The sequence below is a fragment of the Bos indicus genome, chromosome 2 (genome assembly GCF_029378745.1).
Source record: "Bos indicus isolate NIAB-ARS_2022 breed Sahiwal x Tharparkar chromosome 2, NIAB-ARS_B.indTharparkar_mat_pri_1.0, whole genome shotgun sequence".
NCBI lineage: Eukaryota > Metazoa > Chordata > Mammalia > Artiodactyla > Bovidae > Bos > Bos indicus.
In genome coordinates this window covers 108,744,570-108,762,659 of record NC_091761.1, presented here as the reverse complement: position 1 = coordinate 108,762,659, position 18,090 = coordinate 108,744,570, and the positions used below count along the sequence as shown (strand labels likewise).

Here is an 18,090-nt window from a genome sequence, read left to right as displayed (position 1 = left end):
ACTCTTTGCAACCCCATGGACTGAAATACACTAGGCTTCCCTGTCCCTTACCATCTCTCGCAGTTTGCCCAAGTTCATGTCCACTCAAACATGTACTTTTCTACTTAAGACTTTTTAAAAAGACTTAGTGAACGACAAGACTCAGTGCTTCCAATGTAGAGGGCATGGGTTTGATCCCAAGATGGGGACTAAGATCCCATATGCTGTGCAACACTGTCAAAAAAAAGAAAAGAAAGAAAGAAAATGTAACTGCAAATAGAACTACTTGCTATAAATTACTTGAAAAAGAAGAATGTTAAGTGACTTCCCTGGTGGCTCAGATGGTAAAGCGTCTGCCTACAATGCGGGAGACCCGGGTTCAATCTCTCGGCCGGGAAAATCTCCTGGAGAAGGGAAACCCACTCCAGTATTCTTGCCTCCCCCACTCCCCCCCTATGCAAAAGAGGGGCTCAAAGAAATAAAACACATATTACATTAAAAAAAAAAAAAAACTTTCTGTTATTGAGGGGTCAGAAACTCCTGTGGACTCATTCAAAAGTCATAGCTCTACATTTTTTACCTCTTCCAAGTCTTTTGGGGGAACTCTTTCTAGGAATAGCCCTACACATTTAATTATTTCACCCCATATACAGTTCCCCAAACATTAGCTCAGTATTTGCTCAGAGTTTGTGCCATTAAATGACACTGCACTGCTGATGCCTGAGCCACTTGCCTTCAGATTACACCCAGCACTTACCACCTCTTTTCAAGGGGTAGTGTCAGAATTCCTCCCTAGCCCAGGCTGCAGACTGAAATCATGTGATTAATTGCAACTTCCCAGGCTGGCTTTCCTTGTGGACTGTGAAGGGAGAGGTTGCTAGAGAAATGCCTACAGCGATCAAGCTGTTCACAAGCCATTACAAAGGGACGATGGTGCCATAAAGAATGGTAGAGATGAAGAGAAATCCCACTGTTAGTCCAGAAGGCCAGTGTCATGTCTTATTGGTTACACCAGATGCAGCTCATTCAGGCCCGCTTTGCAAGCAGCTTTGGCTACAAGCTCTGGTATCTTGGAACTGAAAGTGAAATTAAACCATTTGGCTCAGGGGTCAGCATGTGCCTGATAATTTAGACTCAGTGTGCTAGTGAATCTACCAAAAACCATATTCAATAATGCATATTGGATTTGTTGAACCATGAAGAGAAAATACTTTTTAATTTTGAAAGACTTTCTCAAAATAGCTGCCAATGTCTGCAGTTTTCCCTGAAACCTTTTCTCCCACCTGCAGCCATTACAGCTCTGTGGCAAAGATTGTATTCACGTCTGTTGAGCTTAGAGACTGAGTTCCCAGAATTCACATCCGATTTGTCTCATCACCGTATCTCCTTGTCCACAGGCACATGGCTTAGCTGAATGCATGTGGCATCCCACATGGAACCTACCTGATTTTACAAACACTCCTCCCTTCCCATCACCTCTCCATTTTACAGTTCTGGACTCCAGATGTTACCTTAACCAGTTGCACCCTCCTGTGAGTCTTCATGTCCCCTACTGTCTCCTCAATCCAAGATTCATAATTTCAAAACAAATATGTGCAGATTGAAAGCAAATGCTTTGACATAATCTAACTTGAAACAATTCTTACGAATTGATGTTACTATTATTATTATTTTACTATAGAGACCTCTGACTTGTTGTCAGAAAAATGACTTTTAAACTCACAATCACTGTTTTAAATCTGTAATATTTCTTCCCTGGAAGCTAAAAGACAAATTTGAATTAAAGTTAGAGTAAATTTCTTGCTGTATTTCTTTTAGGTATCTTATATCCAGTGACATATTGATAGTGTGTGTGTGTTAGTTGCTCAGTCGTGCCCGACTTTTTGTGATCCCATGGACTGTAGCTCAACAGGCTCCCCTGCCCATGGAATTCTATAGGCAAGAATACTGGTGTAGGTTGCCTTTCCTTTCTTTGTGGAAATCTTTTATCCAACCCAGGGATCGAACCTGAGTCTCCGGCATTCCAGGCAGATTCTGTACCATCTGAGTCATCAGAGAAGCCCGGACATATTGATGTAGCTGCCTATATTGCTTTGCTGTGAAGAATTCAGAGCACAGTTCCTAAACTGGGGCAAAGGGTTCTGGGATCGATTAGTAATGTCTGTTTTTGGCTTAAGGGGAAATTTTAAGGTATACATGCCTTATATTTGCCATCTTTCTCTTAAATTTTTCAGAAAGAATTAATTTCAGATGCCTTATTCAATAATATAATCCAATTACTAGATCAAAGGGACTTTAACTATAGCTATAGGGCCCATTTCTTCTAGTCTGTGTTCTTGCAAATAAAGTTTTATTGGAAAACAGTCACCCTCATTTGTTTACATGTTGCCTATGGCTTTGCTTTTGTGCTGTAGCCAACATATTGAGTAATTATGACAAAAACTGCATGGCCCATAAAACTTTCAGTTCAGTTCAGTCGCTCAGTTGTGTCCGACTCTTTGCAACCCCATGAATCGCAGCACACCAGGCCTCCCTCTCCATCACCAACTTCCGGAGTTCACTCAGACCCACGTCCGTCGAGTCAGTGATGCCATCCAGCCATCTCATCCTCTGTCGTCCCCTTCTCCTCCTGCCCCCAATCCCTTGCAGCATCAGAGTCTTTTCCAATGAGTCAACTCTTCGCACGAGGTGGCTAAAGTACTGGAGTTTCAGCTTCAGCATCATTCCTTCCAAAGAAATCCCAGGGCTGATCTCCTTCAGAATGGACTGGTTGGATCTCCTTGCAGTCCAAGGGACTCTCAAGAGTCTTCTCCAACATCACAGTTCAAAAGCATCAGTTCTTCAGTGCTCAGCCTTCTTCACAGTCCAACTCTCACATACATACTTGACCACAGGAAAAACCATAGCCTTGATGAGACGGACCTTTGTTGGCAAAGTAATGTCTGTGCTTTTGAATATGCTATCTAGGTTGGTCATAACTTTCCTTCCAAGGAGTAAGCATCTTTTAATTTCATGGCTGCAGTCACCATCTGCAGTGAGCTTAACATATTTGCTATAGGACCCTTTACAGGAAGGAAAAAAAAAAGTGCCACTTCCTGATCTAGAAAGAAGCAGTACTAACTGCCTGACTCCTGTCTCTGTAGAGTTTATGGCGAGGGCCACTTAACCCCTCCCCAATGATTCAGCCTCACCTAGTCTTCAGTCAAATAAATTTCATTGAAAAGCTTAGGTGTATCAGCATCAAGTTATCTTCATGACCTCAAATAGCTCCTCAAACACGACCTCAAACATGACTTCAGCAGACCTTATTCTCCTCAACTCTAATAGTTGGCATCTGTCCATTTTCTGTAAATAAGTTGCGATTTTGTATTCTAATTTAGATGAGTCCGAAATATTAAAATTTACCCCTCCTACTCCTATCTCAGTCTTCCAGATACCAGACACCTATCTGAAGTCAACTAAGTCATCTATCACAATTTTAGTGGCTACAACAGCTGTTGCATGTAAAATCACCTCAAAACTCATGGCTTCAAACAACAGTCATTGTTAGAACTCTCACATCCCTCTGACAGCTCCTTTGGGCTGGGTCTAGCCATGGATCTTTAGTTCAGTCAGGGACTCCACTTCAGGATAAATTTGGCTAGAACTGATCAACTGGGCAGTTTTGCTCCACAGTTCTCTCATTCTCCTCTTAGGATCAGTGGGCTAGTCTTGACGTGGCCTTGGTCTCTTAATGGCCTAAATACAAGAGAACAAACTCAACCACATAAGTGCTTTTCAAGCCTCTCCTTTTTTATATTTGTAATAACTCATTGCCCAAAGCAAGCCACAGGGCCAAACTAGAGTCAAAGAGCAGGAACAAAGCTCTGTTCACATAAGGTGGTCTCCAACATTACTTGGCAAAGTGCATGGATAAAGACCATCAGTATGGTCTAGAGTATGGGCTATCTGTCCAATATCTCCTTCAGATATCACCTGTCATCATCTGTCTAATATCTGGCTCAGAGCTGAACAAAACCACCTGTATATTACAACATAGTACTTTTCCTAGGTACTAATTGCTGGGTGCCATACCAGATATTTTTATTCCTAGTCCCAAGTCATGCATGAGACATGGAGAAAGAGAAAATTACATCTTAACCCAAATTCTACCACTAGCAACGACCTTCCTGAAATTTGTTGTTTTGTCCCTAAATTGTGTCCAACTCTTTTGTAACCCTATGGACTGTAGCCCACCAGACTCCTCTGTCCCTGGGATTTCCCAGGCAAGAATACTGAAGTGTCTTGCTATTTCCTTCTTCAGGGGATCTTCCTGACCTGGGGATCAAAACCTCATCTCCTGCATTAGCAAGGGGATTCTTTACCACTGAGCCAAATACACAAAACATTTGGAAGGTGCTCTTCTAAGTGAAGCTCACTTGCCCATCCTTATCTCATAGGACATATAATTGGAATGATGGTAAGCCATCAAACTGAGTTGGTGGCTCAGTACATGCAGTTAGCAACAGTTACTTTTTTTTGCTTCATATTTTGAAATAATTATGGATTCACATGCAGTTTTATCACAGAAAGATACTTTATACCCTTCACCCAGTTTCCCCAGTGGTAATGTCTTCAAAATCTATAGTATAATATCCCAACTAGGATGTCAACATTGATAACATCCATCAAATTTATTCATAGTTTACCACTTCTTCATGCTGAGTGTGTATGTGTAGTCTTATACATTTTTTATCATGTGTAGATTTGTATACTCATCACCACAGTCAATATGACAAGATACAGAACACTTCTATCAAGCATCTATTTTTAACCTAAGTCTAAGAACAGTGAATTCTGTAAAAGAGCTCAGAACCAACCTCAGTGAAGTTTTTTTTTTAACAATCTCAACATTTGGTTCATGTCACACAGACATAGCCTCTGTCAGACACAGGATATTTGTCTCTTTTTTAAACAGGTAATTGCCTGTTAAATGAGTCACATAACTACTCCCCTCTCAAATGACCACGGAGTGCTTATACAATGTGTATCTCCTTACAAATCTAATAAGAGCTGTGTAAAATGAATTAGAAAGTGTTTCACTGAAATGCTATCTCAAGGAAACCCAGCCTCAGCCCATTAGATTTGAAGCTGTGAAAGAATCTGAAACACATTGATGAGTGAGCCCCATTTAGATATTTGCAAAAATGAGATGGCTTCAGTTTTCCTGTTGCTGATCTCATCAGAAATGATTCTTTGGCCATGCTAGTTGTCTTGGCTCTGAAACCCCAATTAGTGAATAACTATAACAAATGACTTGGGTCTCCAATTCTTATAGACATTTTATAAATGGAAGATTTGTCAATGGTTGTGATGAGCATGAAATTTCATGGTACTCATTACCAGAGAGGGGGCTAGGTTTCTTTCCCCAGACTCCACGGCTAACTTTTGTGAGCAAAGATTCCAGGAAACTGTGGTCCTGACAGGATGCATCTGTAGATTGTTGGTGGAACCCATTCAGCACACTGTGTTAGAACTTGAGGGGATGTACAATACCCACAACTCAATACCATACAACCTGCTGTACAGAGGTCAATCACAGAACAGTCAGTAACACCAGAAGAGGATTCTTCTAGTGAAGGGGTTTACAATAGTTTTTAACATTAGAACTTTAGAATTTTTTAACATTAGAACAATCTTTACAATATTTTAATCAAAGAATATATTAATGCATTCTTTAAAAATGTATTTTAAAAGCTGTACAAGGGCATAGTCTAAAGAGTCAAATACTTCTATAATGCTTAGCGTAAAAATGGAAAGCTGACTTAGGAGAAAACCTTCTTGAGTTTGCTAAATCCCTGATATCTAGTTTCTTTTTGCTGTTGTATTGCTCCTTACCCTCTTGTTCTGCATATTTTTTATGCCTTAAAATGTACTTTTCTTGTCATTTTAAAGTTCTGGGAAGAAGCAGAAAAATAATTATATGTACTCTGCCACGATTTACCAGAAAGTCAATGTAATCTTATTTTGAATCTCGAAATCGTGAAGAATTTCTCTGTGTTAGGTATCTATCTCATCCCTTCAGAATCCTCTTGAATCATTTCTCTCCAAAATTCTAAAGGCTCCTTGAAGCATCATTTGAAAAACCAACACTATAATCCAATCTCAGCATTTCATAGATGTGGACACTAAGTTAAGTAAAGTAATTGCCTGAGACTGCATACAGGGTTGTAGGCAGATTTAAAGCCATGACCCACATGCCCTTCCTCCTAGACAGGTCCGCTTTTTATTATATCATATTGCTTTTCTTTAAGTCAATAAATAACAAAACTTCTCCAGATGGTATGATACTGGTCTCTTCCATCTATTGGGTCATCATTTATTCTCCCATTAAATAATTTGAACACTTGCTCTGTACTAGGTATTGTGCTTGACACAGAAGATAAAATATTAAATATAATAAATGTAAACAAGCTTGAGCCTTCCCTTGTAGCTCAGCTGGTAAAGAATCCACCTGCAATGCGGGAGACCTGGGTTCGAGTCCTGGGTTGGGAAGATCCCCTGGAGAAAGGAAAGTTTACCCACTCCAGTATTCTGGCTTGGAGAATTCCATGGACTGTATAGTCCATGGGGTCACAAAGAGTTGGACATTACTGAATGACTTTTACAGACAAGCTTGACCCCTGCCTTCCTGGGGTCCACATATGAGGATGCAGAAGTCTTTTTCTGGCAATTTTCAGGCCAAATTTGGGAAGCATATGTGCCTTATTTGACCTGAACATTCTTTTATAATGTATGAATTCATTGCTAGTATTTAAAATTCAAGGGTATTGTATTAAAGGCAATCTGGCAGTCCAGTTTCTCTTAAGGATTATAGTTTTGGAAAGACTAAGCCTTTAGATCCACCTAACATCAGTAACCTGGAGTGAAATATAGCAGCCTTTTTTTTCTAGGCATGTGCCTCTGTGCAGCCCAGTCCCCACCAATCCATATTCCTCTTCTTTTACTATCTGAGCCATCAGGGAAGCCCTCTTTGATATTACCTGCCCTAATCTTGTAAAAGGGCTTCCCAGGTGATGTGATGGTAAAGAATTCATTTGTCAGTGCAGAGACAGATGTGAGTTTGATCCCTGGGCCCAGGAAGATTCCCTAGAGTAAGAAGTGACTACTCACTCAAGTTTTCTTGCCTGGAAAATCCCATGGACACAGGAGCCTGGTGGGCAAAGAGTAGGACACAACTTAGTGACTAAACAACAATACAACCCATGAATAGGCTTGAAAGGAGACAAAAATTGAGGATGAGAGAAACAGTATCTAGAATGGTACAGCAGACATACCAAGCAGCATATCTAATAAGAAAGTGTTTACTAAATGCATCAGGCTACTCGGTATCCTAAAATATGTTAATAATATATAAACAAGCAGTTTCTAATTGTGAAATTATCTTTCAAAACACAATAAGAACATTAGGAAAATCCCATTGATTTTATTGATCACTGCCAGCTAAATACTCAAATACTTCTTCAAATAACTCTTCTGGTTTATATGCAAATACAACAAAATGGAAGCTTGTTTTCTAAGTAGCTTGGCAAAATGATGCATGTATCTAGAAATAAAAATAAGAGTTTATTTCAATGAAACACAGACTCAGTAAACATCTAGTGAATCGTTCCTTGATATTAATTAAGATGAATTTGTGTGTTATCACTAGTATATAACAATTCTTATTAGAATTGGTTTATTTTTATTTTTATATTTTATAAGGTCAGGTTTCTCAGGCATTTTAAAGATTGAGGATGATTTAGTTAATTGTTGCTTTGAAATGTAAATATTATTCTCTGCTTTTACACTTTTAGCATTTAAATTGTGAGGCCTCATATAGAGACAATTGCTTATCCCATTATGGGCTTAATTTTTAAATATTGAAATCTGCCCTCATTGCAGTTTATCCTTTTAATCCTTCTTTTCATTATTTCCAGAGCATAGCTGCTGCTGCTGCTAAGTCACTTCAGTTGTGTCCGACTCTGTGCATCCCCATAGACAGTAGCCCACCAGGCTCCCCCGTCCCTGGGATTCTCCAGGCAAGAACACTGGAGTGGGTTGTCATTTCCTTTTCCAATGCATGAAAGTGAAAAGTGAAAGTGAAGTTGCTTAGTCAGGTCCGACTCTTAGCGACCCCATGGACTGCAGCCCATCAGGCTCCTCCTTCCATGGGATTTTCCAGGCAAGAGTACTGGGGTGGGGTGCCATTGCCTTCTCCAGACACTTTTCCTAGGAACTTGTTTTCGCAAGTGAAGATAAATCCTTTGTTTTACAAAACAAGAGTCTGTCATGTGTCGTGTGTGCTGTCTCAGGCAACAAATTGCCTTTGTACTGTATTTCTGGTCTCTTTCCATATAGCTTGCTGTATCCTGTACACAGACTCCTGAAAAATCCTTTCCACTTGGGTAGGAAAGCCACGACTTTCTTCCTCCAGGGCGTTGATGGTTCATAGCGCAAAGGGAGTCCTCTCTCGGGGCAGGGGATTGTTCAGGGGCTGCATGGGGATGACGGAGTTGTACTTGTGCTACCTGTTAACGGAGTTCATGAGGGATGAATAGAACTGGATAGAACTGGAACTTACACCAGGTGTCCCTTAAGAAGTTTTGAGTCAACAGTAAGATAGTCCAGGCAGACCTGTTGATAGCATCATCTAAGTTCTGTAAATGCTGTCTGCCACATGGCATCTCAGCAAAGATGATTCCAGGCTTGATGCCGAAGTCGTTTTCCAGCAGGCATAGCAAAGAACTATAAATGATTCTGCTGCTGCTAAGTCGCTTCGGTCGTGTCTGACTCTGTGCGACCCCAGAGACGGCAGCCCACCAGGCTCCCCCGTCCCTGGGATTCTCCAGGCAAGAACACTGGAGTGGCTTGCCATTTCCTTCTCTAATGATTCTAAATCAACCTAAATTCAAAAAGTCCATAATCATAATATACCTTATTCTACCTCTCCACCGAGGTAGCTATAGAGAAATATCGAGAGGGTCTATTCATGGATTCATGCAAGTTTTTATAGTGATATCTGTATTTAACAGTTCATCAAGTTCACACTGACATCTCATTTAATGATGTCTCACAACAAACAGAACAAACAAAGCAAAACAACAAACTACCAAGCTATAATAAAAATATTTGCTTTATAAATACAAAATTAAATTTCACAGGAACAAATGACTTATTTAAAGTTCAGCTGCTGACTCTGACTTGGGTTCTTAACTTTCTTTGTTAAATAAGTGCTCAAAGTGTAGCCATCCTGTAAGGTTGTTAAAAGGATAAAATAGGATAGCAGAGGAAAGGTTTAATGTAAAAATTAGTACCTGGCAGGGGCTTCCTAAATGCTTATAAGTAGTAAACGGTAAAAGGATTTGAACTTGGCTATTCAAGTATTACATTTGATTATCTCTCCTGCTTCCTATCCTTTGATGTTGCAAATGTGTTATAGAGTATGGGAGTGTGTTTAAATTGAACATGACCCAAAATTGTAGTCACTCATGCCTTGCAGTTTACTGAGTTTTCCAGGGAACTAATGGTTATAGATCAAACCCAAAGGAGCTTTTATGCATGTAATTTGTTTTACTTCAGGAAAGTTATCCATATATGTGTTCATTTACAACAAGACATGAAATAATAAAATATAAACTTCCAGACTATATATGGTCATCTTACCAAAATCCTTTGCTTGTTTAAATCCCTTCAATACAATTTCTACCCAGTGCTCATACATTTTGTTCAATTCAGTTCAGTTCAGTCTTGTCCAACTCTTTACAACCTCATGAACCGCAGAATGCCAGGCCTCCCTGTCCATCACCAAATCCTGAAGTTCACACAAACCATGTCCATTGAGTCGGTGATGCCATCCAGCCATCTCATCCTCTGTTGTCCCCTTCTCCTCCTGCCCCTAATCCCTCCTAGCATCAGGGTCCTTTAAAATGAGTCAGCTCTTCACATCAGGTGACCAAAGTATTGGAGTTTCAGCTTCAACATCAGTCCTTCCAATGAACACCCAGGACTGATCTTTAGGATGGACTGGTTGGATCTCCTTGCAGTCCAAGGGACTCTCAGAGTCTTCTCCAACACCACAGTTCAAAAGCATTCATTCTTCTGTGCTCAGCTTCCTTTATAGTCCAACTCTCACATCCATACATGACCACTGGAAAAACCATAGCCTTGACTAGACGGATCTTTGTTGACAAAATAATGTCTCTGCTTTTTACTATGCTGTCTAGATTGGTCATAACTTTCCTTCCAAGCAGTAAGCGTCTTTTAATTTCATGGCTGCAATCACCATCCGCAGTGATTTTGGAGCCCAGAAAAATAAAGTCTGACACTGTTTCCACTGTTTCTCCATCTATTTCCCATGAAATGATGGTTCTGGATGCCATGATCTTAGTTTTCTGAATGTTGAGCTTTAAGCCAACTTTTTCACTCTCCTCTTTCACTTTCATCAAGAGGCTTTTTAGTTCTTCTTTACTTTCTTCCATAAGGGTGGGGTCATCTGCATATCTGACATTATTGATATTTCTCCAGGCAATCTTGATTCCAGCTTGTGCTTCTTCAAGCTCAGCATTTCTCATGATGTACTCTGCATATAAGTTAAATAAGCAGGGTGACAATATACAGCCTTGACGTAATCTATTTCCTATTTGGAAACAGTCTGTTGTTCCATGTCCAGTTCTAACTGTTGCTTCCTGACCTGCATACAGGTTTCTCAAGAGGCAGGTCAGGTATTCCCATCTCTTTCAGAATTTTCCACAGTTTATTGTGATCCATGCAGTCAAAGGCTTTGGCATAGTCAATAAAGCAGAGATCGATGTTTTTCTGGAACTCTCTTGCTTTTTCTATGATCCAGCGGATGTTGGCAATTTGATCTCTGGTTCCTCTGCCTTTCCTAAAACCAGCTTGAACATCTGGAAGTTCACGGTTCACATATTGCTGAAGCCTGGCTTGGAGAATTTTGAGCATTACTTTACTAGCATGTAAGATGAGTGCAATTGTGCGGTAGTTTGAGCATTCTTTGGCATTCCCTTTCTTTGGGTTTGGAATGAAAACTGACCTTTTCCAGTCCTGTGGCCACTGCTGAGTTTTCCAAATTTGCTGGCATATTGACTGCAGCACTTTCACAGCATCATCTTTCAGGATTTGAAATAGGTCAACTGGAATTCCATCACCTCCACTAGCTTTGTTCGTAGTGATACTTTCTAAGGCCCACTTGACTTTACATTCCAGGATGTCTGGCTCTAGGTCAGTGATCACACCATTGTGATATCTGGGTCATGAAAATCTTTTTTGTACATTTCTTCTATGTATTCTTGCCACCTCTTCTTAATATCTTCTGCTTCTGTTAGGTGCCTACCATTTCTGTCCTTTATCGAGCCCATCTTTGCATGAAATGTTCCCTTGGTATCTCTAATTTTCTTGAAGAGATCTCTAGTCTTTCCCATTCTGTTGTTTTCCTCTATTTCTTTGCATTGATCGCTGAGGAAGGCTTTCTTATCTCACCTTGCTATTCTTTGGAACTCTGCCTTCAGATGCTTATCTTTCCTTTTCTCCTTTGCTTTTCACTTCTCTTCTTTTCACAGCTATTTGTAAGGCCTGAGGAAGGCTTTCTTATCTCACCTTGCTATTCTTTGGAACTCTGCCTTCAGATGCTTATCTTTCCTTTTCTCCTTTGCTTTTCACTTCTCTTCTTTTCATAGCTATTTGTAAGGCCTCCCCAGACAGCCATTTTGCTTTTTTTGCATTTCTCTTCCATGGGGATGGTCTTGATCGCTGTCTCCAGTAAAATGTCACGAACTTCCATCCATAGTTCATCAGGCACTGTGTCTCTCAGATCTAGTCCCTTAAATCTATTTCTCACTTCCACTGTATAATCATAAGGGATTTGATTTAGGTCATACCTGAATTGTCTAGTGGTTTTCCCTACTGTCTTCAATTTAGGTCTGAATTTGGCAATAAGGAGTTCATGATCTGAGCCACAGTCAGCTCCTGGTCTTGTTTTTGCTGACTGTATAGAGCTTCTCCATCTTTGGCTGCAAAGAATATAATCACTCTGATTTCGGACCTCAGACAGGTGGTAGCTGCTCTCTCTAGCTTCACTGCTCTACCTCAAATTTCCCTCCAAGATGTCATCCAGTCCTGCGGCTGCAATGTCATCTATAAACTGATGGCGGTGTAACTGGCCATTCTCTCAAACTCCAGATTAGTCTCCAAGTTGCTCCTCTTGATATTTTTGCATCTTTTCCTCTTTTTAGTACATGTGTTCCTCCTCGCTCATCCCTTTCTCTTCTCAACTGCAGAAAATACACAGCATGAAAGTTGAGAATTATGCTTTATTCAGCATGCAAACTGAGGATTTAAGCCTGGGAGATAGCCTGTCAGAGTTCTGAGATTCTGTTCTGAAGAAGTAAGGAGGAGCCAGGAAATGTAGTTTTTGCAACAAAACCCAGGTAGTCAGAACATCTAAAGATTGTTGTCAATTAAATAAAACCCAGACATCCCAGGTGGCACTAGTGGTACAGAACCTACCTACTAATGCAGGAGACATAAGAGACCTGGGTTCGTTCCCTGGGTCAGGCAGATCCCCTGGTTGTAGGCATGGCAACCCACTCCAGTAATCTTGCCTGAAGAATCCCATGTACAGATGAGCCCAGCCAGTTACAGTCCGTGGGATCGCAAAGTGTCAGACATGACTGAAGAAACTTAGCATGCAAATAAAAACCAGACTGTTTAAGTTAATGAATTTAACATGTGTCTGTATGAAAACATGCAAGAATCTGGGCTCACTAAACTTATCTGTTTTTTATGCACCTTAACCATCTAGGGTCAGTATCCCCCCCCCCCTTTTTTTTCCTATCCTGAATTCCCTCAGGGTACACAGTCAGTCAGGGTGGCTGCAATAGCTGATGGCTTGATGGCCACAATATCTTTTGTTTGCTGACACAGCAGGGGACATTCTTCATCCACATTCTGCTCACTCAGAAGAGTCCCAGATCTTTATCTGCTTGTCATGTCATCTCTGCTCATCCAGAACAGCCCTCCAGGATCCTCATCTGCCATCCCATCTGACTGGACTTCTGCTCTACATCTCTCCTTTGACATCCATAATGATCTTGCAGTCTCACATCTACCCTCTTTATTTCTGTGTCTGTGGCTCAGCTCTGCGTGTATGCCTTTCTAGAACAGAAGTTCCAACTCCATCCTTCTAGCTTCTTTCATATCCCTCTGTTCCTCATTCAATATCAGCTTCCATTTTGTTCTTGAACCCAGGGGTTTTCAAGTTTGGAACTCAGACCAGCAGCAGCAGCATCTGCTGGAAACTTGCTGGTAATGCAAATTCCTGTGCCCCACTGCAGACAAACTGGGTCCCCAACTCTGGGGGTGGGGCTCAGCCATCTGGGTTTGACAAGCCTCCCAGATTATTCTGATGCATGTTAAACTTTTAGACCCACTGTTCTCCAATCCACCTGTTCTCAGCCTTGGCTGACATTTGAATAACCTGAGGAAGTTTTTAAAAAATATCCATGTCTGGGCACCACCCCAAATCTATTAAAACAAGTTCTCTGGAGGTGGGGCCCAATTATATGCATTTTTAAAAAAGCTCCCCTGGTAATTCTAATGTACAATCAGGGTTGACTTTAATCTGCCAAGATGTTTCCTGTTATTAGGCATTTACTTGGTCTATCTGTCTGAAAAGCTCTTCCCTGCTTCATGTGCCTTGTTCTTTTGTAGTCTTCAGGTCAGAGCAAAATTATAACCTTCTTAGAGAGGCCTTCCCTGGCCATCCTTATTCCAAGAGCACTTTTTCCTTTAATTTTTCCTTAATCCTGCTAATCCCTAATTGAAATTATTTTGCTTAATCATTCATTTTCTCAATGGCTCCACTAGAATATCAACTCCTAGGAGAACAATGATTTATTTTCAAGGATGAATCCCCAACTCCCTGGAACAGGGCTGGGTTCCTGATAGGGACTCGGTAAATATTTATTGTATAAAAGAACAAACACCAGACAAACAAAACATGCTGTTTATTCCAAACTCTGTGCTTTTGATGGATTGGTTTCCCTTGCCTAAAATTTTGTTCTACTTTCATTATCTTTTATCTTATGATTAGTAACATTTTCACAAAGGGCCAGAACATCTGTCTCAAGTCTTTATCCCCTCTCAGCTTTCTTTCCTGAAGTCACATTAAGATATTGTAATATCACTGAATGATTCACTTTTATTTAAGTGCAGCATGAATATTTGCTTCTAATGGAAGTTCCTGAAGCACATAGACAAAGTTTTAGGTCTCTTTCGGCTTGTTCCCTGGTGTGGATGGGTTATGCTACTGGGTACACACGAGTAGATACTTTCTGTGGTGAATTGACCCAAGGAAGGGAAAAGCTTTCAGTCAATAGTTTTAAAAGGCAAGGGGCCATTGAAAAGAGAGAGCAGGGAAAATAACAGATACAGGAAAGAACACCTGGCTCAATACAGAGATTGAATTTTTATAACAAAACAAACAAGAGGGGCGGGGCGTCTAATGCATGTCTGAGTATTGGGAATGCTGTTTCCTGTTGCTCCTTCTTTCTAGTCCGGCATTTTGGAAGATGTAGGTCTGTACAGAAATCTTCTTCTGCCCCCCACTCATCCCTTCCCTTTCTGTCTTAAACTGCAGAGAACTCTGAAACCAGCACTCACATCAGGGAATGCTGGGAAGCCACGGGCAGCCTTTCATGGCAAGCAAGCTACTACAGAAACTCCTCTTTTATGATGTTACATTATCTATATAAGAGCAATCAAAGACATCAGCTGGAAATCCCCCAACACTGAGCAAGAACTGAGGGGCTCACACACCGCTGCTTGAAATGTCTTGCTGGGTGACCAGTAGGGTTCTTCAGCTTGAATTAACATGACAATCCTAAGAGATTGATCTGTTCCTCAGGAGGAGGGAATGCCTGCTGGCTTCAACTGGACAGAGATGGAAAGAGGACAAAACCCTCAGATGATGATCTAATATGTTGGAATTAGGATGCTTTCATCTTCCATTAGTTCAGGCAGAGTGTCTTCATTTTGTGTATCTGAGATTTCTTAATGAACTAGAGATAGAATTATTTAGACATATTTCCTCTTAGACATACAGTTTTATGTTTGAAGATCTAGGCTGGCCCTTAACAAAACTGTTAGAGGTTTGGTAGCACTTTAACTCTGTTGACTTTGACCTTCTTTCTAGACTCTGAAAATTCAGGAGGTTCCTTAGTTCTTAAGATTCAAGAATCGGAGACATGTATTTTCATTATTTTCCCTCATCTGTATTCTTGCACTGACTATCCCCTTCTTCATTTATACTCCTCCATCCAAGGAATCAATATTCCCCATTGTTGCTGCTGCTGCTGCTGCTAAGTCGCTTCAGTCGTGTCCGACTCTGTGAGACCCCATAGACGGCAGCCCACCAGACTTCCCCGTCCCTGGGATTCTCCAGGCAAGAACACTGGAGTGGGTTGCCATTTCCTTCTCCAATGCATGAAAGTGAAAAGTGAAAGTGAAGTCGCGTCCGACTCTAGAGACCCCGTGGACTGCAGCCTAACGAGGCTCCTCCATCCATGGGATTTTCCAGGCAAAAGTACTGGAGTAGGGTGCCATTCCACATTGTTGCCTACTGGTTTTTGACATCCCTTTCCCCACTCACACCTGCCATCTTCTATAATCTCCCAAATTCTAGAACTTTCCTCTCATCACTTTCCTGGGTCAATTTCCTTTAAGCAAGAATATTTTCTTGAGTCAAGAAGACTCAGACACGACTGACCACACACACAGGCAACTTGATAAACTAATTTGCACTCTGTTGCTGACCTAATGTGTTACTTTTACCAAGGAATGGATTTGCTTTTAAAAGATGTCAAACTCAATAACGCAAAGATTATAAATAGGAATTTCTAGCGGTATTTGGGGATCGGAAAAATGCAGGGAAGATTTGGGCAGTGGGTGAGGCAAACCATGTAGAGGTGGTCTCAGTCACCTCACAGGGGGCCACCTCGCAGAATATACTTTGTTAGCATAATCCAGTTTACCATGCTCCATGCACAGCACCAATGCATAATTCTTCATGGACTCCTGGAGCTAGAGTCATTACCCCAAGCTTGACATGCAATGTCTGAGGACTAGCCATAGTGCAGCAGGAAAATGAGAGATCTTTCTAGGCTCACAGAGAGGGAATTTATAAGAAAGGGAGAAAGAGAAAGAGAAACCAGTTTGAAGACCTACAATATATACTTAGTCTATGTTCTAGATGCAATTTAACAACAACAACAACAACAACAACAACAAAAAACTATTGAAATAATTTATAGGGAATGCCTTCAGGCAGAGTTCAGTTCATTTTAACATGTTTATTGAATGCCAATGCAAAATTCATAATAATCGTAATAATAAATGACTAAGCAGTGATGCTGAATTGGCACTTACTTTGTATCATGCAGGCTTCCCTGATAGCTCAGGTGGTAAAGAATCTGCCTGCAATGTAGGACACCCCAGTTCAATTCCTGGGTCTGAAAGATCTGCTGGAGAAGTGATAGGCCACTCACTCCAGTATTCTTTGGGCTTCCCTTGTGGCTCAGCTGGTAAATAATCCGCCTGCAATGTGGGACACCTGGGTTTAATCCCTCGGTTGGGAGGATCCCCTGGAGAAGGGAAAAGCTACCCATTCCAGTATTCTTGCCTGGAGAATTCCATGGACTGTATAGTCCATGGGGTCCCAAAGAGTCAGACATGACTGAGTGACTTTCACTTTCACTTATATCATGCATTCCACTAAGCATTTTACATGGATTATTTCAGTTAGTCATTTTATTAGCTTTGTTGTTTGGTAGGAGGTGGTACGCTAGTTAGCTAATTCTCTAAGGAAAAAAAGCCCTAGTTTGTAACATTTGCTGATTGTGGAAATAGTCCCAGCATGGATGATTTCAAGTCACCAACAGTTCACAAAATTTCTGAATATATAGCAACTGGCCCACAAAATTCCTAATTATAACAGTTGGCTCTCATCATGAGTAGGAGTAGTTCCAGCACACCACAGGTAGGAGGGACTTTTTAAAAACTGTATTTATATTATAGTTGACCTGGGCTTCTCAGGTGACACTACTGGTAAAGAACCCATCTGCCAATGCAGAAGATAGGAGATGCAGATTTGATCTGGATCAGGAAGATACCGTGGAGGAGAGCATGGCAACCCACTCTAGTATTCTTGTCTGGAGAATCTCATTGATAGAGGAGCCTGGAAGGCTACAGTCCATAGGCTGCCAAGAGTTGGGATGACTGAAGCAATTAGCACACACGTAGTTGATTTACAATGTTGTGTTATTTTCAGGTATACAACACAGTGATTAATTTATACATAAACATATACTTATTTCTTTTCAGATTCTTTTCCCCTATAGGTTATTACAGAATATTGAGTAGAGTTCCCTGTGCTATATTGTAGGTCCTTTCCAATTATCTATTTTATATAAGTAATGTGTATTTGTTAATCAATCCCAAACTCCTAATTTATCTCTTGTCCCAACATTTCCCCTTTGGTAACCATAAATTTGCTTTTGAAGTCTGTATGTCTATTTCTGTTTTATAAATAAGTTAATTGCAGCATTATTTATAGTAGCCAAGACATGAAAGCAACCTAAATGTTCATTGATAGAGGAAAGGATAAAAAAGATGTGGTGCATACGTACAATGAATATAACATGTCATAAAAAAGAATGAAATAATGCATTTGCAGCCACATGAATGGACTTAGAGATTATACTAGGTAAAGTAAGTCAAGGGCTTCCCTGGTGGCTCAGTCTGTAAAGAATCTGCCTGCAATGCAGGATCCACCTGCAATGCAGGAGACCCGGGTTTGATCCCTGGGTTTGGAAGATCCCCTGGAGAAGCAAATGACAACCCACTCCAATATTCTTGCCTGGGAAATCCCGTAATAGAGGAGCCTGGGGGGCTACAGTCCATAAGGTCAAGAGAGTCAGACATGACTCTCTTATTAATTAATCATCATCATCAAAATAAATCAGAGAAAGACAAACATCCTATAGTTCATCTTTAAAAAATAATACAAATGGAAGGTAC

At 40.7% G+C, this 18,090-nt stretch overlaps 1 pseudogene; it reads right to left on the bottom strand.

The window, feature by feature from the left end:
• Window positions 1-8,225: 8,225 nt before the first annotated feature.
• Window positions 8,226-18,090, bottom strand: part of LOC109575806 (TIR domain-containing adapter molecule 2-like) — a 46,301-nt pseudogene continuing 36,436 nt past the window's right edge.